The 24,137-nt window shown below is 36.4% G+C and overlaps 1 non-coding gene across 1 annotated transcript; it reads left to right on the forward strand.

Moving 5' to 3' along the window:
• The first annotated feature begins 9,864 nt into the window (after window positions 1–9,864).
• LOC118348097 lies at window positions 9,865–9,974 on the forward strand. The gene has a single exon (XR_004801243.1). It is a non-coding gene; the product is annotated as a small nucleolar RNA R71 (small nucleolar RNA).
• Window positions 9,975–24,137: the final 14,163 nt, after the last annotated feature.

The raw sequence follows: 24,137 nt of genomic DNA on the forward strand, positions 1-24,137 counted from the left end.
GACAAGTTTGAACAAATGGAAGCACTAACCCGAGCCTCACGAAAAGTGTTAAAAAACAAAAAGAAAAAGAAGCTTGCTTAAAATCTTGAACAGAATTATGCTGCTTAGTACAGATTGACCAACGAAATATGATTAAAAAAAATGATAAAGGATCCTCTTCTTAAAACAAAATTTCTCGGGATGGAAACTCAGGGATGGATTGACTTACAGTGGGTTGTGGATCTCTGGAAGAAAAGGAGAGGGGGAGACCGATGGCCAGGATTGACTTAAAACAAGTATTGCGGGTCTGTGGCTGTGTGAGGAGGACGCCGACGTTTGGGCCACCGTGAGAGTCTTTGACAAAGAGACTCGTGACCATGGAGAAGGGGTGTGTGACCGTGGGCCTTGCGTCGTGGGACTGTTAAGAACTCATGACTCTGCGTGGATGACGAGTTACTAGGTTGAAGAGGGGCAGGGTCACTGTGAGAAGAGAACTAGGGATTTCAAACTCACCTATATTAGTTTTTGAGGATTTGAGAGAAAAAAGAAAAAAAAAATGGGGGGGGGGGGGGGTTAGGGAAGGAAGTTAGGGGTTAGGGTTTTCGAGTTTTAGGTCTAAGGGTATAAAGGTAAATCTCATTTTCTTAATAGGTCAACCCGTTTTGACCCGAACCCGTTAAGACTAAATCCTAACCCACTTTTATCATGTCGTGTTTGTATTGGGTTAACAGATCGTGTAATATATTATCACCCATAGAAAACCACAAGCAGCGCCGCCGGCTTTCAAAAGCTCCTCGAAAGGTCCAAACCGCTATTGTCCAACCTTCCTTCATTGTTTGCCGTCTCCATCCTAGCCATCTTACTTGCTATTTCCATTCCCTAACTTTCTATTTAGTTTTAGTTTGAATTTTATGGTGTAGTTTTGCGATTTTTGGCTCAGACCCATTCGGTTTTGGGTATTGTATTTCCTGCTTGTTTAACTTTGATGTTAGTTGTTTTTCTTGGTCCCTTAAGCTTCCATTTAACAAGTATTACAATTGTTATGGATTGATTATGAGAATTTTGTGATCTGAATACAAGAATGAACCCTGGAATTTTGATTTTAGGGCTTTTCGATTTCTAGCTCATATTTTATCAATTATTTTCTAATTTAGCTTAATTCTTAGTTTAGTTTTATTAAGCTCTTAGTTCCATTAGACATTAGGTTTATTAAGGGTTAATTAGGGCTTAATTAATTTCAATTTTGCTAATTATTTTTTTGTTAATTAAATTAATTAACTTAGTTGGTTTCTTGATTGTTTAATTTCAATTTGTTAGATTTAGTTGTTAGTTTTGAGTCTGGCAATTAGTTTGAAAATTTTTGTTGGTTAGTAGGTGGGTAATTTAGATTTAATTTTCTATTTTGCCTCATTAGTTGGTTAATGTTAGATTAGTTAGCTTGCTTTATAATTTGGTGTTTAATTAGTTTCAAATTTGATGTTTAATTTGCTATTAATTAAATTAGTTTAGTAAGTTTCTTCTTGGTTAATTAATTATAGCGAGTTTAGTATAGTTATTAGTTTTTACTGTTTTGCATTTTAGTCTTTTACTTTTCCTTACAACACTCGAAAATCCAAAAATATAAATCTGGTCCACAACCAGTGCCCTTTCCATATATCACCACTTTTATTTTCTCTTTGTGAATATTTTCACTATTTTACACGAGTTTGATTTTAAACAACTTTCTCCTAGGAGACGATCTAAGGATTTTATTCCTAATTATTATGTGACAACTTCTTGCACTTGGGACAGCCGTTGTGTTGCTCTATTATGAGTGAGTCAAGTAATGACCGAGTCCCAATGGTACCCTTCAAAGTAATGCAAAGCACCATGGACCTTTAGAGGATCCAATTCCCCCCAGGGTCCTGGAAGAGTCTACTAGATGGGAAGAGGGTGCCCCTTGAGAAGAAAGGCCAGAGCCCTTCTTGGGAGCCATGAAAAGAAAGAGAGGAACTAGTTAGAAGGAAGCAAAGGAGCGAAAAAGAGCAAGAAGGCAAGTGGCACACAGGGAATTCAAAAATTCAAGAGGGAATGAAAGCAAACAGACCAAGAGTGGATGGGGTCTGAGTATAAATAGACGATCGTGCCGTATGGACTTCCCTAGAATATGAACCATCATGCATCGTAGGAGGATGAGGGATAGGGTGCGGATCCCACAATTAGCACTACATGAAGCGACATGGGAGGGGAGTGGTCGCATACAACCCAAGCCGGCGAAGTCGGACTAGCATAGTTGAGAGCACGTTGGTCAAGTGATTACATGCCGTCGAAACATCCTCGAAAACGAAAAAATTCCTACCATACTTGTACGGTAAGAATTAGAGGGGTAACTGGAGGGGATATTTCATCCCCTTTGGGTCGAGCCTAACCGAGATACTAAAGTCCATTCTAGCTCGAGTTGCACCCCTCAAGTGCACTTGGTAACCATTAACATAGCCAGCCAAAAATTTATATTTTGTGGTTCTCGTAGACTTTCCCTATCATAGTGGACTTTTATTAAAGATTTTTAAGACTTTCTTGTTAACAAGTTGGCCTTAAGAATCACGGGCATCTGTTGGATATAAAAAAGACTAGGTCCAACCCATTGGAAGCCCATTACCAAGAATAAAATGAAGAGATAAAGTCAAAAGTGGCAAATTGACGTACAAAAAGGTAAAAATGGCATAAGGTAAGTAGGACTCAGGTACTGTAAAGTGTTGGTTGAAATTGTAAGTGCACGAATCGTAACAAGTAATAAAGTGAATAAAGAAGAGCATCGTCCCACGACGATTGAAAAGTTACTTATAAGTACCAAAATTTATTAAATTATGATATGTTTGATAATTCAAATAGGAATGAATTGTTGAACTAGAAAATTTAAAATAAGCAAATTCAGATCAAGAAAACAATATTCTAGGGTTTCTGATTCACCATAACTAATCCTATACAAATTTCCTAATTGAATTAATTATAATTATTTCCTATTGTTGATAATCAAGTCTCTCTAATTTATTTATTAATCTTTCTTAAGCATTGACAAAATATCACAACAAGATAATATTCTACATCTCTGTGAAAATTCTAAACCTGTCAAAATTCATTAAGAACAAAGAAACTCTCATAAGATTACACAAATCCATAGATATCTCTATCCTATGGATTCCTTATGGTATCTCAAACATAGGCTGAAACAATTATAACTTCTCAGTCTCAAATTGAATCCCAAATCATGTAAACGGTCATCAATCATTCACAAGCATCAAGTCCAGAATGAACTACTTAACAATATAAAACAAATACTAAATAAATTCAATTAAAGAAATATTCACATAATCATAGTAAGGCTACATTGTAACCCTAGAAAATAGAATTTAGGTCATAATAAAACTGAATAAAAACATAATCAAAGAGTTTAACATCCAGCAATTGAAATAAATTCGGAATAAAGAAAAAAAAACTCAAAAACCCGTCTCTTCCTTGATGTCGACTGCTCCCCTCCAAAGCCAAGTCATAGACTCTTGATGTTCTTCTTTTTTCATTGAAGCCATCCTCACAAAGAAAGAAAATCAATCCCTAATCAGCATTGTCAATTCTATAGATTTTTAGGCTTATATTGTGGCCGTTTTCGCTTGGAAAACGTGGAAATAACAACAACTCTATTTCAGGAATAATTGTAGCCCATTAAGTTAGCTTTCCAACGCTTTTTGAATCAGCTTAATCCGATCTCTAACAGGAGAGATATGATAAGAATATTTAAGATTGTACAGAGACGCTTCCAATTCGAGATTACATTAAACCCCTTTGTTTCCTTTCTTGAATGTACCAAAATGCCCTTCTTTTGCACTAAACCTTCTCATTCCTTCAAACACAAGAAAATAAATAAAAATCAAATCAAATCAAAAGAAATAAAGGAAAACTAACAATTTTAATAAGTAAAAGAGTAATAAAAATCATATAAAAATTACACTATTCAAATTCTTCCAAACTTAAAATTTGCTTGCCCTCAAGCAAAGAAAAAGAGAAAAACAACCAAAAAAAAGAATTGGTTTAATTCATAAAATTTGTTGCCTTAAAGATTGCCTAAAGTTTATAATCCAAAGCAATCATTTAATATCATACAAGTCCAGAAATTAATTCAAAACTCAATTCCACCTCATTATCAATCATCTCATTCATGCATACCTATCATTCTCACTTCATTATTAGCTCCCCGGATGATTTTATGTAGACAAGTAAATATATAATGGATCTCTAGCTATGAAATTGATAATTCAAACTCCATATGCATTCTTTTCAAATCACTCTCCACTAATGTAGAACAAAAATATTATCAAGGATCAATAGGTTTTTATTAGGGTTGTAATGTAAGGTTAAGGTGAGGTTTACAAAGAAAATATATTATTCAAACAAAGCAAGAGAACTTAATTTTGAACACAAACAAAATAAATAGAGCATATTCACTTCTAACATATACACTTCTTCTCAATCATTTGAATCTCTTAAAACACCTCTCTTTATCGTACTTTCAAAGATCCTTCTTTTTTTCTTTTTTCTATTTTTGTGTAAGAATTCAAAGATCCTTTGAAAAAAATATTTTTTTTCGAATAACTTCCCAACACCTTGTTGATTTTTCACACCCCCAAACTTATGACTTTGATAACATAGGCTATGGTAAACTTTCTACCTCTCACACCTTCCATGCTCTTCTGACTTTGTGTAAACTTAGTTCTCTTGATAGGTAAGGAAAACAATGTTTAAACTCAAATAGGGTAGGGAATATGATATTTTATAAAAAGAAAAAAAATATAAGGCCAATGTATAATTCAACAAAGCTCAAAGGGATTACTAGGGATAAAGATAATAAATAGGTTAGGTTTAAAGGCTCAATCGATTCAAAGAATGCCTAAATCATTTTTCAAATAATATTTTGTCTAGGATTTCGCCTCGAGTGTCATCAAACAAGTTCTAGAGTTTGCCGAGATCATACTAATTTACAATATTCACATAAAATTTCTCTAGGTATGCAAAGCAGTTAATGATCATGATAAGAATTCATTTAATATAGAAAATCTCAAATTAAGCAAAATCAAGTCAAGGATTAACAAATAGACTCAAGCAATAAGAATTTTTCCTTAAAAATTATAATCAATTTCGACCATATTCTTATTATAGGCTTTTTATTCATAAAACCAAACACAAAGATTTTTTTTTCTGAAATAAAATACAAACTCCCTTCCCCCAAACTTAAATAACACATTGTCCTAAATGAGAAAGAAGAAGAAAAACCAAAAAAAAAAAAGAAAAAAGGAAAGAAGTGCTCCCCCGATTTCCAATTGAATGTTGTCATCGAAAGTGCAACCATGTAACACATTGGAGAGCCCCCAAACTTCTGCAAACCTTGAATGTCCCTTTTTGTCTCATGATGAACTTCAACTGCTCCATATGAAAAAACACTAGTCACAACAAATGGTCCCGACCACCTAGATCGCAACCTTCCCGAAAAAATTCGAAGTCTTGAATTGAATAGTAAAACTTTATGCCCCACTTCAAACTCCCTTCTCAAAATATGCTTATCATGCCATCTTTTAGTTTTATCCTTGTAAATCTGAGCATTCTCATAAGCTTCATTACGAAACTCTTCCATCTCATTAATTTACAACATCCTATTTTCACCCGCAACCTTTAAATCAAAATTAAGTATCTTCATTGCCCAATAAGCTCTATGTTCTAGCTCCACGGGTAAATGGCATGTTTTCTCATAGACTAACTGATAAGGTGAGATTCCAATCGGTGTTTTAAATGTTGTCCTATAAGCCCATAATGCATCATCTAACCTCCATGCCCAATCCTTTTGTGAGATACTAACGATCTTCTCAAGTATGCAATTCAACTCCCTATTGGACACCTCGACTTGGCCACTTATTTGAGGATGATATGGTGTTGCCACATAATGAGTAACTTCATACGTAGTAAGTAAAGTTTCAAATTGACTGTTGCAAAAATGCTTCCCACCATCACTAATTATTGCCTTGGAGTGCCAAATCGGGAAAAGATATTTTTTCGAAGAAAATTCACTACAACCCTAGCATCATTGGTCGGCAAGGCAGCAGCTTCCACTCATTTGGAGAAGTAATCTACAGCTACCAAAATAAATTTGTTAGAATACGAAGATGGAAAATGACCCATAAAAACTATACCCTACACATCAAACAATTCAATCACTAAAATATTATTCAAAGGCAACTCATGTTTCCTAGAAATATCCCCAACCCATTAACAATGATCACATAAATTAACAAAGTTAAAAGAATCCTTAAAAATAGAAGGTTAATAAAACCCGGATTGCAAAATTTTTGCTGTGTTTTTGCTCCACCAAAGTGGCCGCCCACTTCCAATGAGTGGCAATGTCGGAGTATGCTCTCCTTCTCTTCTTCGGGTAAAGGTTCCTCCCAAAAATAATATTTTAAGTCGGAGAAGAACTTCTTCTTTTGTTGATATGTCATCCCGGGAGGTAGAATTTGCGACACCAAGTAGTTGACAATGTCAGCATACCATGGAAAAACCTGTACAACCATCAAAAGCTCATCCAGAAATGCTTCATTAATTGGCAATTGTTGCTCATCATGCGCACCCTTAGGCTCAATCTGGGACAAGTGATCTACCACCAAATTTTCGATACCCTTTCTTGTCCTTGATCTCCAAATCGAATTCTTGTACAAGCAAGACCCATCGAAGTAATCTTGGTTTAGCATCCTTCTTTGCAAACAAGTACTTAGGTGCAGAGTGATCGATATAGACAACCACATTCGAACCTATCAAGTAAGAACGAAATTTTCAAAAGCAAAAACAACCGCTAATAATTCTTTTTTGGTAGTAGCATAATTAAGTTGAGCTTCCGTTAAATTCCTACTTGCATAATAAATAACACGAATTTTATTATCTTTTCTCTCCCTTAAAACAGCCTCAATAGCAAAATCACAGCATCAAACATCAATTCAAAGGCGAATTACAATCCAGTGAAACAATTATAGGTGTTGAAATTAATTTATTTTTCAATGTTTCAAAAGCATGCAAGCATTCATGAGAAAAATCAAACGGTGTATCATTAATCAAAAGGTTGTAAAGAGGTTTAGTAATTTGAGAAAAATCCTTAATGATCATCGATAAAATCGAGCGTGACCCAAGAAACTTCTCACGCCCTTCACATTGGTCAGTGGTGGAAGTTTGTCAATTACGTCTATTTTAGCTCAATCGGCTTCAATTCCCTTGAAGGAAATCCGATGGCCAAGCATTATCCCTTCCTTGACCATAAAGTGACAATTTGCCCAGTTTAAAGCTAAATTAGTCTCCTCACATTGCTGCAAAACAAGACAAATTAGATAAACAATTATTAAAAGAATAACAAAAAATCGAGAAGTCATCCATGAAGACTTCTATAAAATTTTCAACCATATCGGAGAAAATTGACGTCATGCATTTTTGGAATGTGGCTGGAGCATTGCAAAGACCAAAAGGCATCGTCCTATATGCAAAAGTTTAATAAGGACAAGTGAAAGTAGTATTCTCTTGATCTTTGGGAGCAATTTTGATTTGAATGTATCCGGAATACCCATCTAGAAAAAATAGTAAGCATGGCTAGCAAGTCTTTCTAACATTTGGTCAATAAAAGGCAGTGGAAAATGATCTTTTCAAATTGCATCATTAAGTCTTCAAGAATCTATGCATACTTGACATCTCGTGACTATCCTTGTTGGTATAAGGTCATTGTTGTCATTCTTTACCATGGTTATTCCCTTTTTCTTTGGGACCACTTGAATCGGACTTACCCATGCACTATCCGAAATTAGACAGATAATTCCAGCATCTAAGAGTTTCAATACTTCTTTATACACCACTTCTTGCATTGATGGATTCAATCTCCATTATGGTTGAACTATCAGCTTGAAACTATCCTCCATTAAAATCTTATGCATACAAATCGAATGATTAATTCCCTTGACATCCGAGATTGTCCATCCCAAAGCCATCTTATGCTCCCTTAAAAGTTTCAACAACTTTTCCTCCTCTACATCACTCAAAGAACCTTTAATAATAACCGGCAAAATAGAGTCTTAGCCTAAGAAAGCATACCTCAAATTTGACAGAAGTGGTTTGTGCTCAAGTTTGGGTGGTTCCTTACTTGAAAATGTTGGCTAGGATGATTCTAGCTCTTCCAATTTTGACTTTATGGAAGGATGAAGGGATGGTGCAGATTCCAAATACCTTACACACTCCCCAACCTCTTCATTCTCGTATTCAAGTGTTGTATAACGAGTAATACACACTTCAAGTGGCAGCTTTGAAAATCCAGCCCTATAGGTCTCGGCTACCACTAAGTTTAAGTCATAATTTGAAAACATGAGTGTACTTCGGAAGGAAAATCTATAGCCTTAAATACATCGAAAGTAACCTGCTCATCATCAACCCTCAAAATAAGTTTCCCTTGTTGGACATCAATTAAATTTCTCCCCATAGCAAGAAAAGGTCACCCCAGAATCAAAGGTATTTCCTCACCCTCCTCCATGTTTAGCACAATAAAATCAGCTAAAAAAATAAACTTGTCCACTTTCACCACAACGTCTTCAATGAGACTCTCGGGTGCTTGATAGACCTGTCCACCAATTGTAAAGAGACCATAGTAGGCTTTGCTTCTCCAAGACCTAACTTCCTGAAAATAGAAAAAGGTATAAGATTAATACTTGCTCCTAAATCATATAAGGTTTTATCAAAATAAGAACTTCCTATAGTGCAAGGAATTGTAAAACTCCCTGGATCTTTCAATTTAGGAGGCAACTTCTTTTGTAAAATTGCACTACTCTCTTCGGCTAACATCATTGTCTCATGCTCTTCCAACTTTCGCTTGTTTGATAAAATATCATTCAAAAACTTAACATATTTAGGCATTTGCTTGAAGGAGAATTAGTTTCAGATGTAAACTTCCTGAAATTCATGCGTTTTGAAGCTTCTTTGTTCTACTTAGAATTTCCAACTTGTTGATCGGCCACTTGCTGCTCCAATTCCTCCATCTTTGGCTCGGACTCCACATGATTTCCATCCTTATCTTGCTCGGTACTTGCTATTTGTGGCTACTCAATTGTCCTCCCACTTCTCAATGCTATTGTTTTGACATGTTCCTCAGGATTGGTAACAGTATTGCTCGGCAAAGTTCCCGCTGTCCTCTCTGTAAGAATGTTTGAAAGCTAACCAATTTGAGCCGCAAGGCTACAAATTGAAGCCGAATTGTTTTGGATTGCCAAATCTATCTTTTGCATGTATTGCATGAACATCTCCTCAAGTGTCGACTTCTTTTCTTGCTGTGGAAAATTTTGAGGTGGTCTAGCTACCCCTTGATTGTTGCTCCACTAAACATTTGGGTGATTTCTCCATCCAGAATTGATTGTGTTTAAATAAGGATTGTTTTGACGTTGGAAGTTGGACACGTAATTAGCTTGTTCAGAATTTGATTGAGCAAAAGGATTCCCCACTTGGCAAACTTGGCAATCGATACTTGAGTGATTTCCTGCACAATAATTACACACAACATTAGTTTGAATAGCATTAACATTCATCTTACCTTGTTGTTTAGATAAAGTTTTCATTTGTGCCGCCAATGTGGTAATAGAATCAAGTTCGAAAACTCCAATTGTCTTTCTTGGCATTGCTCTGTCCGAAGACCATTGATAGTTATTGGATGCCAATTCCTCCAAAAGTTCATAAGCTGCTTCATGAGTTTTACTCATTAAAGCTCTTCCAGCTACTGCATCAGCCATAGACTTGTTTGTAGCTCCCAAACCATTGTAGAATATTTGTAGTTGAAGCCATGCCGGAAGGTCATGATGAGGACACTTTCACATTAAATCTTCTTTGTACCTCTCCCATGCTTCATACAAAGATTCATTCTCAAATTGAGTGAATATGGTAATATCATTCCTTAGCTTTGCTATCTTTGCCGAAGGGAAATACTTTGTCAAAACATTTTGTGCTAACTCCTCCCAAGTAGTAATGACACCAGGTGGTAGAGAATTCAGCTAGGCTTTCACTTTTTCGTTGAGTGAAAAAGGGAAAAGTCTCAAACGAATAGCATCATCTATCACTCCATTGTGCTTGAAGGTGTCGCAAATGTCTAGAAAAATTGTGATAAGAACATTAGGATCCTCCTACGACAACCCCCCAAACTGTACAGTTTGCTGTATCATTTGAATTATAGCCGGCCTCCTTATGCTAGATGTAGCCCTATTAACCAAGGGCATAACACAGTCCCACAAAGCTCTATTAGCCTTTCCATTCCGCTAATCCGTCATAGTGATGGCAGATGTGGTGATTTCTTGCTTCTTCTTTTTATTGATTTAACGCAAAGTTCTCTCAATCTCAAGATAAAAAAGTGTAGACTCTAATGGTTTAGATCGGGGCATACACTTCTAAATCTATAAAAAAAAATTGTAAAAAAAAAAATCAAAATTAGTAACAATCTAGCTAGTATCAATATCAATAACAAATAATTTCCCCAGCAACGATGCCAAAAACTTATTGGTTGAAATCGCAAGTGCACAAATCATAATAGGTAATAACGTAAATGAGTAAGAGTATCGTCCCGAGAGGATTGAAAATTACTGATAAGTACCAAAATTTATTAAATTATGATCTGTTTGATAATTCGAATAGGAATGAATTGTTGAACTAGCAAATTTAAAATAAGCAAATTAAGATCAAGAAAGCAAGATTCTAGGGTTTCTGATTCACCATAACTAATCCTATGCGGATTTCATAATTGAATTAATTATAATTATTTCCTATTGTTGATAATCAAGTCTCTCTAATTAATTCATTAATCTTTCTCAAGCATTAACAAAATATCCCAACAAGCAAATATTCTACATCTCTGTGAAAATTCTAAGCATGTCAAAATTCATTAAGTACAAAGAAACCCTCATAAAGATTACACAAGTCCATGGATATCTCCATCTTATAGATTCCTATAGATTCCTCATGGTATCTCATACATAGGCTGAAACAAGTATCACTTTTCAGTCTTAAATTGAATCCCACATTGTGTAAACGGTGATCAATCATTCACAAGCATTAAGTCCAAAATGAACTACTCAACAATATGAAACAAATACTAAATTAATTCAATTAAAAAAAGATTCACAGAATCATAGTTAGGCTACATCATAGTCCTAGAAAATAGAATTTAGTTCATAATAAAACTGAATAAAAACATAATTAAAGAGTTTAACATCCAGCAATTGAAAGAGATTCGGAATAAGAAAAAAAAAAACTCAAAAGCCCGACTCTTCCTTGATGTCGGTTGCTCCCCTCTGATCCCCAATCTGCGTTGTCAATTCTGTAGATTTTCAAGCTTAGATTACGGGCCATTTTTCACTTAGAAAACATGAAAATTACAACAACTCTATTTCGATAACAATTGTAGCCCGTTAAGTTATATTTCCAACGCCTTTTGAATCAACTCAATCTAATCTCTGACGTGATAGATATGGTGAGAATATGTTAGGGACTCCGGTCTAGTTCCTAAACACTTGGTTCACCAATCCAATAGTAGCCTTGAAATGACCGAGTCTATGTTCTTCTCTTGCTTGGTCCACGTCCAAAAATGGTCAAGGTGACCACTGTGCCAATGTGAGGTGAAGTGTTTCGGCTAGTAAGAGAGTGGAATGTTGGAAATGGATGATGGAAGTGTATAGTTAGGAAGGTGGTAAGGGTGCACGGCAATGGTGTGGATTTAGGGTTTCCCGAAATGGATAGTGAGGTGGGCGGCTAGGGTTTGCTAAAAATGGTAAATGAGTGTGGCGGCTAGGGTTTGTCCAAAATAGGAAAAGAGTGGGCCGGCTAGGGTTACCAAAGTGGGATAGTGAGAGTGGCGGCTAGGGTTTGCCAATATGGGAATGAGTGTGGCGGCTAGGGTTTGTCCTAAATGGAAAGGGAGTGTGGCAGCTAGGGTTTCCAAAAATGGATGGGGATGAAATTAGGAAAGTTTCCTAAATGCTTGAGCTGTAAATGGAAAGTGATATGGATGGTTTAGGCAATTCCCAATATGGCAATTGATGGCCGAATGGGTCTTGTCTCACCAACTAATAATATTCGGCTAGGGCAACACAAGAGTTAAATCAACTTATGGAAAGTTGAATAACACCTTAGTTGGTCGAATATGAAGTTCAAATGGATTGAATAGCCGAATATAATGAAGAACACCAAGAACAATTCGAAGACACTCAAGAACACAAGTAAGAACTCTTATGTCTTGAATAAAATAAAAGTAAGAACACTAAGATAATCCAAACTTGATTCACGAGTTGCACAAGTATTGAATAACCTCATATATTGATAAACCAACTTGGATTCATGAATTGCACCAAGTTGCATGAACAAGATAATTGAACTACACTTATTCAAAAAATTGCAAAGTGTAATCCTCTTCTTGGGATCAACGAATATCACCCAACAAGCCCAAGTGCTAAGGCACCGAAAATGACCTCTAAAACAATAATGCTCTCTCTAAGAGTTTTTCCAAAAGATTCAAAAAAGATGTAAACTAAATGCTTAAGGGTCCTATTTATAGAGAATACAAATTGGAAACCCCCAATAGGTCCCTTGGAAAATAAAAATAAATAATTAGAAATAACATAGTTGGCATGGGTCAAGTTGACCCATGGCATGCATGAGCCCATGGATGGGCTAGGTTGGCTGCTGGGATGTGGCTGGCAGGGCCCTGGGCTGGTCTGGGCGTGGGCAGGCTGCCTGGGCGCTGGGTGTGCTGGGGCACGCGCGTGCTGGGCGTGTGCGCGGGTGTGTGCGCGCTGGGCGTGCGCGCAGGCGTGGGCGCTGCGCGCGAGGCTGTTGGGCGCTGCGCGCTGCGCGCTGGGCGTGCTGTGCGCACACGCAGCATGCGTGCTGGGCGTGTGGGCTACATGCTGAATGGGCTGGTTTGGTCACCAGCCCCCTTGGGCACCCTGGGCATGTCAAGGCAGGCCCCATGGCATGCCCTTAAGGTTATTTTGGGGTTCTCTAGCCTTGTCCCCACATGGCTAAGGCCTTGGCCATGGGCCACTAAACATGGGTTTCTATCAGAATATTCAAAACTGTGCAGAGACGCTTCCAATTCAAGATTACGTTAAACCCCTTTGTTTCCTTTCTTGAATGTACCAAAATGCCCTTCTTTTGAACTAAAATTTCTCATTCCTTCAAACACAAACAAAAAATAAAAATCAAATCAAATAAAAAGAAATAAAGGAAAACTAACAATTTTAATAAGTAAAAAAGTAATAAAAATCACGTAAAAATTACGCTTATCATAAAGAATGAAGGATACCTCTATAAAAGGAGGGAACCACTAAACACGTGGAGATCTAGCAACTCTACAAGGAAGGATTTCTTGACCATCACAAGAGACTCTCTCTAGAAGAGAGGCATCTTCTTTAACCTCTCTAGAACCATATTTCTTCCATTGTATTAAAGACTATGAGAGGCAATGAGAAACTGTAAAATCACCTAATATAATAGATTTTGCCCCCAAAATGACCTGTGGATATAGTTTTTTATGCTAAAACACGTAAATATTTGTATCTCTCTCTATGTATACAATTTATATGTTTTATTAGCTATTTATTTCATGGATGAGTATTTGAAAGTCGTATCAAAGCTCAAACCATAATCATGTACCATTCAACAAACATGATAAGACATGATCGAGCCAATAAGAACTCGGTTTAGTCTATTTTAAGGCGACCACGACTGATCTCAAGGTCCAATAATGGTGGACCAAGTGAATCGGTATGATTCAAAAACTACCTCCAAGACCAACTAGACCAGACCAATTACACATATAAGTATCAAATCAACACACAGCCTATGCATTCCAATATTCAAAAACCAATAAACAAGGACTTAAGTCAAAAATAAGAGTTTGGGGCTTTGATATAATCCTAAATAAGATCTAAAAATTAGTTTTTATAAGTTTTTTTTTTTGAAAGAAAAAGTCTTTATTACTTAATGAGAATTACACCATCTCATCACAAACAATGTGACAGATACATTTAGGGGTCTCTTCAAGGTCATACAGATTCTCACCACAGGAAAGAGTAGCCTTTGCTAAACAATGGGTTGTTGTATTGAACTTTCTACTCACATGACTAACAGACCAGTCTGTAAGGGAATTAAAAATCCTCCTGGTATCTACAACCAACAGACCACCATAACTCCAATCAGGCTTAACCTCCAAGCAGATTGACCACCTGAAGTGCATCTCCTTCAAGCATAACTCTGTTAATCCCAATCTCCCTACACCCAACATCAAAGCATAGGCCTCCCCACTGAAAGGGCTCAACCTCAAAGATCTTTTGGCTCTGAGAGTTCCCAATGTTTTACCTGCACTATCCCTCAAAATTGCTCCTATACCAATCAGGCCAACCCCCTCTTGAATAGTTACATCGCAGTTAAGTTTAAAGTGCCCATCATGAGGTTTCAACCAAGTCTTTGAATCTGAGCATTAGTATAAAGATCCAGCTCACCTTTTACTCCTCTGATAAGCAAGTTAGGATGTACAAAGCCTTTGTCATGCACAAAATTGTTCCTCCTGGTCCAGAGTTGTCGGGAGATCATGGCCACCCCATTGAGTTCCCCCTTGTCAAGCCTGTCAACTAGAACACACCATATATCTTGGAAACCTTGACTCTCCATGCTCATCTTTTGCACTTGTTTACACCTTTGAGACCAAACATCCTTAGCAGCAGAACAGGACAATAAAACATGGCTTGAAGTTTCATTAGCACACAGACAGATTGGGCATAAATCATTTGTCACCACCTTCCTTTTGCACAAATCGGCCATTGTGGGCAAAGCCTTATTGCATGCTTTCCATACAAACATCCTGACAGCTTGAGGAACTTGTAACTTCCAAATGGACTTCCAAAGTTTGGCCTGTAAACCATCATGAGAAGGGCCACCTCTAGATCTAGATAAGACTTCTCTATGGAGGAGGTAAGCACTCCCAACTGAGAAGATCTCATTCTTAGTACCCCTCCATACCAACTGATTCCCCTATTGCCAGCACTCACTGGAACAGCTTAAATGAGATCAAGACTGCTTAGCTAACATTGCCAGGTTTGGGATCAATAAGATCAGCCACCCACTTGTATTCCTCATTAGCAGGTCTTTGAGAATGGACCATAAAGGAATGAGGATTAGAAACCCATCTATCTTCCCAGATCCTAACATGCTTCCCATCCCCAATTCTCCACATAAGACCTTCCTTCAGAAATTGCAAACCAGCCAAAAGACTCCTCCACAAGTAAGAAGGTCTATAACCCAGCTTGGCATCCAGCAGCTCTCCACAGGAAAATACTTCTGCATAATGATCTGAGCAGTAAAAGAACTAGGATTATGAATCATACACCAAGACTGCTTAGCTAACATTGCTAGGTTGAAGCTTTTGAAGTCTCTGAATCCTAGGCCTCCCTTATCCTTAGATTGGCTAAGTCTATACCATCTCAGCCACTAAATCTTTGAATGATCTTCAATAAACCCCCACCAAAACTTCTTTAACAACTTGTTTAGTCTCTGTGAAATGGATTGAGGCAGTAAAACGATACCCATAGTATAAGTGGGTATGGCTTGGAGGCTCCTTGAGCAAAATCTCCTTGCCTGCTGTAGATAAACTCTTATTCCTACAGTTGGTAACCCGAGTCCAAACCCTATCAATGAGTGAATGGAAGGCCCTAGTCTTTGATCTCCCAAGTACAGCAGGTAAGCCAAGATACTTCTCAAAGGAGCCTGCAGATTTGATACCGGATATCCTCAGGATGGTCCACTGCACATCAATAGGTGTACTCCTGTAAAATGGATTGTTGTCTTCTCTTTATTGAGCATTTGATCAGATGCTTGCTCATAAACTTCCAAGATATGCAGAATCCTACTCTACTCCAATGAATTGGCCTTGCAAAAACGGAGGCTATCATTGTTAAAGAAAAGATGATTAACACAAACTAGTCCTCTGCCAATTGGCACACTCGAGATGATCCCCTTAGCCTCAGCTTGATATAACATATTGGACAAGGCCTCAACACATAGAATGAAGAGATAGGGAGAAAGAGGGTACCCCTATCTTAGGCCTTGAGTTGGGATAAAGGATGATCTCACCTCTCCATTAAGCAACAAGGAATACGATACTGAGGATATGCACTCCATCATTAGAGCAATCCATTTGGTAGCAAAGCCCAACCTTTCCATAACTGCCTTGAGAAAGCACCATTTCACCCTATCATATGCTTTGCTCATGTCTAGGTTAAGAGCCATGTAACTAGCCTTACTACTCATCCTAGAATTCATAGAATGAAGGGTCTCATAAGTAACAATCACATTATCTGTTATTAACCTCCTTGAAACAAATGCACTTTGACTCAAAGATATGATCTCGGGCAAGACAGATTTGAGCCTTATAACTCACATTGCAAAGGCTTCTTGGCCTTAAATCTAAGACCAGGATCCTTAACCTTAGGGATAAGAGTAATGAAAGTATCATTAACACTCTTAAGAGAACTCCTTTGATTAAGGATTTTCAAGACAAACTTGCAGGTATCCTTGCCAACACACTCCCAATTGGACTGATAAAACTGTGAAGGGAAGCCATCAGGACCTGGGGACCCAAGTGGATTCATCTAGAAGATAACATTCCTCACCTCCTCTTCAGAAAAATTGAGTAAATGCTTGGAGTTCATCACAGAAGAGACTTTTGTAGACATTCCCTGGAGACACACACTGAAATCAGCAGGATTAGAAGAGGTAAACAGTTAAGAATAGAACCTGAGAAAAATGCTTCAATTTGGTCTTTATCAATGACCAAGCTTCCACTGTTGTCCAAAATCTAATGAATAGCATTGGTTTTCCTCCTCTGATTTGCAAGCATATGAAAAAACCGAGTGTTCATGTCACCCTAATGCAACCAATGTTGTTTGGCCCTTTGTTTCCACTTTAATTTCTCCTTAAAAAGTACTTTCTCAACCTCATTCTCTGACCAATTGTATGAGCATGGTTCCCATCATTAGTGTCCTAAAGAGCTGCAATCCTCCTTAACTTCCTACTAATAGAAATTGTATTCTCCCTCTTCTTTGAAGAATTCCACTATTTCAAACCAGCAACACAATTAGAAAGCTTGTGCCTTATGATGGACCCAGCATCTTCGCCTCCAAAAGGCTTTCACAAGCTGATTGAATAGTATTAGAGCAACCCTCTTGAAGCTCCCAAACTGCTTCAAATCTGAAGATCTCTCGAGAGCCCCACCAACTACTTACTTGACTGGACAATTGCAAATGCAAGGGAGAGTGATCAGACTTCACAACAGGTAAAGCATAGCAAATGGCATTGGGAAAAAGAGCAATCCAACCTAAGTTTGCCACCACTGTATCAATCCTTTCCTTAACAAAATGTCTCCCACTCCTGTTATTAGACCAAGTGAATCTTGGCCTCTAGTGTCAACAAGATGTAGTGAGCAGCGACTAAGAACTGCTCTAAAGGCCTCCATCTGCCTGTAAGGCCTAGCCAACATCCCTACCTTCTCATCTTGACTGATAATTTCATTAAAATCCCCTAAGCATATCCACGGGATAACTGTGCTAGGCTTCAAAGATGCAAGTCAATCCCAGCTCTTCTCTCTCTTAAAGGTAGATGAGTGGCCATAAAAACCAGTGACCATCCACCTAGAACCCAGGACTTTCTCTGTGACAGTGACACTAATGTGCCACCTTGAGTAATTGACAAGCTCCACCTCCATAGAGCTCCTCCATAGCATGGCCAAACCCCCACTGCTTCCCTTACTTTCCACCACCAAATAGTTATCAAACTTATGAGTTTGTTTAACCATCTCAACCCACTCCTTGGAATAGTTGGTCTCCATAAGAAAAACAAAACTGTGACACTTTTCCTTAGTCAATAGCCTAAGGACTCGAACTATCTGAGGGTTTTCAAGCCCTTGGCAGTTCCAACTGAGAAGACTCATTGCAGATGGCAGGGCTGGGGACTAGCCTCTGCCAAATCGGTAGAACCCTCATCTTTTAAGTTCAAGCCAATCTTACTCCTCTTCTTTGCTGCCACCTTCTCACTCGCCATCCTCTTACCAAATGGCCTTCCCCTTCATGTTACATGAGCTACATCTGAAGGAGTAGCAGTACCAGGTGAGTCAGATATTACCACCATGTCCTGCTTAAGTCTTGCCCTCGTTTTCCAAGTTTTAGCCTTAGTAAAACCACTATCATTATAAGAAACATCATTAAGCTACATCAGTGGATCCCCTAAGAGAGTAGGAGATTGAGAATCATTAAACACTCTATCTACCCCTGCATTTACCAAACTGTCCCCAACAGGATTCATGGGGGAAGAGATATTCATGTCAGCATGCACCTCAAAATTGTCGATCAGAAAATCTCCATCATTGCCACGTGAATCAAGCAGGCCATCCTCAGTTACCTTGTTACCTTTTGAAAAGCACCCTCGAAAAGGCAACTTTCCAAAACAACTTCATTGCCCGAAATCTTCTCATTTGCCTCAGTTTGGAAGGTTCCAATATTCTCTCCCAAATTAAAAGGTTGACCCCGAGATTCTGCCACCTCTTCTGGGATAGAAGAAGACTTTCCTTCTGCAGTCTACTCCTTGTCCACGTCATCATCTTCAATCCTAGTCTCTGGACATTGAGATCGTGATGGAGAAGGACTCCCCTTCCCACCTTTTGCATCCCTGGCAACAACTATATGAGTAGGTGCATGTTGCCAAGCACCATACTGGCTTGCATGGCCACCATCCAAAGAGTTGCTTTCAGAATTTCTAGAAAACTTAAAGGCATCATGTTTGATAGTACCACACTGAAAGCAAAAGAATGGCAGTCTCTCGTAAAGAATAGAAATCCACACTTTTATACCATTCAACGAGAGCAGAACCCCTCTCATTAAAGGCTTAACCAGGCTTAACTTCAACTTTGACTCTCAGGAAAGGACCCCAATCCAACCCACCCCATCACCATCCACATCCACTTCCACAACTGTCCCCACCACAATCCCAATCCTTTCCCCCACTAACCTTGTCATACCACCAAGATGGACATTATAACACTGAATCCACATCACTTCCTTGTCAAAAGCAATGTCCTTTGGTACAACCATGCCATTAAACTCCTTTAAGCAGAACAGATTACGGTCAAAGGTCCAGGGCCTGCCCATTCTCACCCTATCCATATCATGGATATTATTGAACTCAATAAGAAACAGGTTAACACCAACACGTTGGAACTGCACCTCAGCCTTTGGCTTCCAAACCTTGATCATGGTGGATTTAAATGCCTCCTTGTTAATAGACTTGTCTATCACCAAAAGGCCAATGAGACATAGTTTCCCACACCTGGCCACCTTATCTTCTGCTGATATGTCGACAAGAACCTCACTTTGTTCAGCCTGAAGTTACTCCACCGCTGTAAGATCTCCTCAGCCATCTCTACGACCAGCTTGCCCAATTTGTTAGAAGACAAATTCTTGTATAAAAGCATTCATTTTTCGTATAATACAACCTATATAAAACAAAAACTATCATATAACCCAATTCAAATGTAAAAATGGTTAACTTTAAGTTTTAGTTTAGATTTAAAAAAAAAAACAATTATAATAATTGAACTTTATACTCATTCAACAAATAAAACCTACTAATCTTTTGAATAACTCAATGATGTCTAAAACTAATATAATTAACAAATGTACAACGTTAAAAAAAACACCAAACTCAATTACATGTAAAAAGCTGTCTTAAGAAAAAGAGACATTTTGCATAATCTACAATCTACAAAGGGAAAAATATTTGCATCTGCCCCACACCGGCACACACTCAACCTATTGAGTGTAAAAAAAAAAAAAAGTAATGTGAAGTGTGTGCCGGTGTAGGGCTGATGCATAGCATTTCCCTCTACAAAGACTCAAATTCAAGTGTTTTTTTAACTAACAAGAGCATAGAATGTAAGTAAAAAGAAAAAACACATATAGAATAACACTAAGGTAATAATATTTCCTTCTTTATCTTTATTTTCAATTTTTAAAAACCGAATATTTATAAAAAGGGTTATGATGTCGTCCAACATGATAGCATATTGAGTTTTCGTGACACTCACTAAAAGATGGGCTCACCGTCGCAGTTTTGCTGTTTCCAACGTGTTGTGGTCCTTTAATGCCCAATTTTGCCATTAAAGGGGAGCCCAGAATGTTAGTTGGTCCGGCAGCCATGGCCCAGCCCAGGAACAGCCTCTGAATTCTGGTCGGTAACTGTAAGTAGTATTCTGACGTGGCGTTTTCTATCACAGTCACTGTCACTGACGTACACGCTTCATTCTCAGACTTTCAGTCGTGTATCCTGATTCCTGAATGTCGGTCGTGATCGATCGGGGTAGGGACCACCACACGGCCTTAGCATGCTGCCACGTCATTCGAATCTCTGTCTTGTTCTTTTTTTTCTTGGCTGTGAGGTGACTTGTTCTTTTTTTTCTTTTAAGGTAAAAGCTAAAAAAAACGTTTTCTTTTTCCCACCCTTTTTACGGAGTGGGGCCGGTTGGCTTGTCACCGCACTTTCTAGAAAATATAATATAAAGAGATCATTCTTATATAATAAATAATAATATATATCAATTTTAAATTTTTAAGGGTCTATTTAAATAGGAAGGTGAGATAAAATAAATTGAAATAATTTATAAATAATAATAAAATTATTAATAAATTTAAATGAGATGAGGTGAGATAGATTCGTCTCTTTATGAATTAAAATGAGTTGAGATCATTTGTGAATAATAGTGAGATTATTAATTGAGATTAAATGAGATGAGATCTCATCTCTGTATCTAAACAAGTCTTAAATGTATAAAATTTGTGTAAATCTTTTATTAAAAAAATAGACTATTATGAAAAAGTATTAAAAATTCATTTTTTTTAAGTGGGATCTACTTTTTTATAAAACTCATGATGCTAGTATATTTGAAATTTTTTCTTATCATTACTCATATATATGTGTGTGTGTCTTTTTTATTTTTATTATTTGGGAAGTGGCATTGCTAACTTCTAATCTCATTAGACATGATATATATGATATATACAAGAAAAATTTCAAATTACAAGTTAACTACTCACGGTTAGAGTTCTATCAGTATACAAATTCTTTCATGACTGATATAGTCTTAACTTCTATAACCATCTACAGACAAAAGAGACCACATTCTACCTAAAACAGATATTTCAAACCACACTTCTGAAAAAAGAGATGACTTTTACTCTATAGACAAAATGTTCATGCAAGAGACTATTTTAAAACCGAACAACAAAAGATTGTGGAACATAAGTAACAAATAAAAGTAAAATGTGTCCCTTGCTTATAAAATAAATAAATAAATAGATACATACATAAATGCCCCTTATTTGTCGAAAATTGGAATTGATATTAACAATGTTTAAAGACAAATTTTAAACGGAAGGCTTATACTACATATTTCTATCTAATCAATAAGTAATTTGTTATTTTTATCATTCTATCTTAATGATTAAATACGTGTATTTAAATATAGTAATAAAAATAAAAAAAATTATACGTTAATTAAATAGAAGTGTAGAGTATAAAGTTTTCATTCTGATAATATACGCGTACACATTTAATATGATAGTTGTTCCCAGCAGGTACCGTGCCCCTTTTTCCGTGGCTTTGGATCTCTCAAACAACCTGGCTTTTTTAAATCTTTTTCAGTGCAACTAAGATTTTTATAACCTTGTTCTCAAGCCAAGTTAACACCAATTATTTTCCTTTTTTTTTTATTAAATATGTTTATTTAATATTATAGATAGAAAACATGGCATGTATGGTGGAAACTGGGAACTGAAAACAAAGTGACCCCAACATCAAACAATGCTTTGGGAATGGCTTTTGTCTCCCTCCCCACCATTTTTTTTTTCTCTGTAATGGTTTGAACACTGGTTGTTGTTTGACTTTGACTGGTCTGTTTCCATTCCGTATTGGGTTGTGAAAATTGAACCACCACTTGAAGGTGGAAGCAAGGAGAATTTGTCCCCTTTTATGATTAATAAATGGACCGACTATTATTTGTTCAGCCCATTGTTTTGCACTTATGCTATGTACTACAAGGACTTAATTTCCTATTTATTTATAAGTTTAGATGTATTTATAAAAAATTGAAAAAAATTACGAGTCTCATATATAAAAAAATTTTGAATTGAGTGATGTTTAGTGATTTGAATTAGGTTGATCTCAATATGTTTCAACATCCAAACGAGACCTTAATGTTATGTCGATCGTTATCTGCATTAGACCATTCAATTCGATCAAACTAATGAAGATGATTTTAGTTGAGTTTCTATTGGGTAACTTGCGAGAAAATATTATTTTCTTTTCTTTTTTGAAAAAATAAAAAATGAAAGCCGAGAGAAGAGAGAAGCCGTTGATCAAACGGTTCCGGGAGAATTCACATGATCCAACTCAACATGGATCGATGTGGTCAATGAAATTGAAAGGATGCTTGTGTTTCGGGTTGTCTCTTGTCGGTGACTAATGAAATGAATTAGAAGTGAAGGGTTTCATGTATTGTTTTTCTTGTGAACCTGAACCATGTGGTTTGTGGCTTTCCACTTGCATATTTTTTTAATAGACTAATAAAATCAGCAAACGGTGGTTGGCCAATTCAATCAAAAGATTCAAACACCCACTTTCAATTTCAAGTTTAATGTGTTAAATTTGAAAAAAAAAATCTGTCTTTTACTTTTGAAAGTATTGATGGGATTTGGATAAATCCTTAAAGATACATTATTTTTCTTAAAAAAAAAAAATTGTTGCACATTTCTATTATTTTAAGGCATATTGTACAATAATTGATTCCTTTTTTATTTATATAAAAAGAGCACATCTAGGTAGGAAGCTACCATTTTGCTATCTTGTTTGTATTTAGAAATGTTTTATTTATATAAAAAAAATTTATAAAAAAAAATTTACAAATTGATATGAATTGATGTGATATTTTAAATTATAAAATAATTTTAATATATCATATAAATTTATAATTTATAATTTATTTTTATAAAATATTTGTGTATGTAATACTTTTCGTTTGTTATTCTATAATGAAATATTATAGTTTTTGTTAAAATCTCACAATAATCAAATTAAGAAATCAATTAATTAATTAAAAATAGATATTTGGTGAAGTGTGAACAATTTTATAAATACTCTTGTATATATGGTGGGCCACTGGGCCTGGTGTCGTTATGTGTTTTGGTCAAACTCAGCCTAAACTCTCTCTCTCTCTCTCTCTCTCACGCTGACGTTGCCCCACACGTGAACCTATTATTAACCCCCTTGCGTGGGGCCCCTTCATTCCCACGTGCAGCAGTTAAAAGGGACAGAAAGTGTTTGTTCCAGCTCTTTCGCTTTTGTTGTTTTGTCTGTTTGGAAAATTACTGATACGGGTCCCGTTTCTCAGGGTTTAACCTTTCTTAAAACGATTCCTTCCATAAACATTATTTAGCGTGGCATTTCATGATCAAGTATAAGTCGACACATGTGACACATACGCTATATCATTAATTTAAGAGAAATAATATTTACAGTCATATTATATGCAAGTATTACATATTTATTTTGAATAAAAATAAGTAAAAATATGAGACTTATTTAAAAAAAATTAATTTTTTAATAATAAATCTTATTTTTTTAAAAAATTAATGTGCGTCTCTTACACACCTTATGACTGTACCCAGTATTACTCTTAACTAAAGAAAATTTAAACTTTAAAGAGTGATACTAGTTATCATTATCCGTTCACCGTCTCATAACATGTTATAATATGATTAGAAATTATTTATTATATTTTATTTATAGACGTATAATAGTACATCAAAACCATTTACATAGATGGTATCATATAATACTACATAAAAATATATTAAAAGAATGGTGATAATAATGATAATAATAAATAGATTTTTCTAACTTCAAATATCTATAAAGTGATTTATTTTTTTATTTTTTCTCTCTATTCCAAATAATACGAATGCGATTGGTGATTTTGG

This window comes from Juglans regia, chromosome 3 (genome assembly GCF_001411555.2).
Source record: "Juglans regia cultivar Chandler chromosome 3, Walnut 2.0, whole genome shotgun sequence".
Taxonomy (NCBI): domain Eukaryota; kingdom Viridiplantae; phylum Streptophyta; class Magnoliopsida; order Fagales; family Juglandaceae; genus Juglans; species Juglans regia.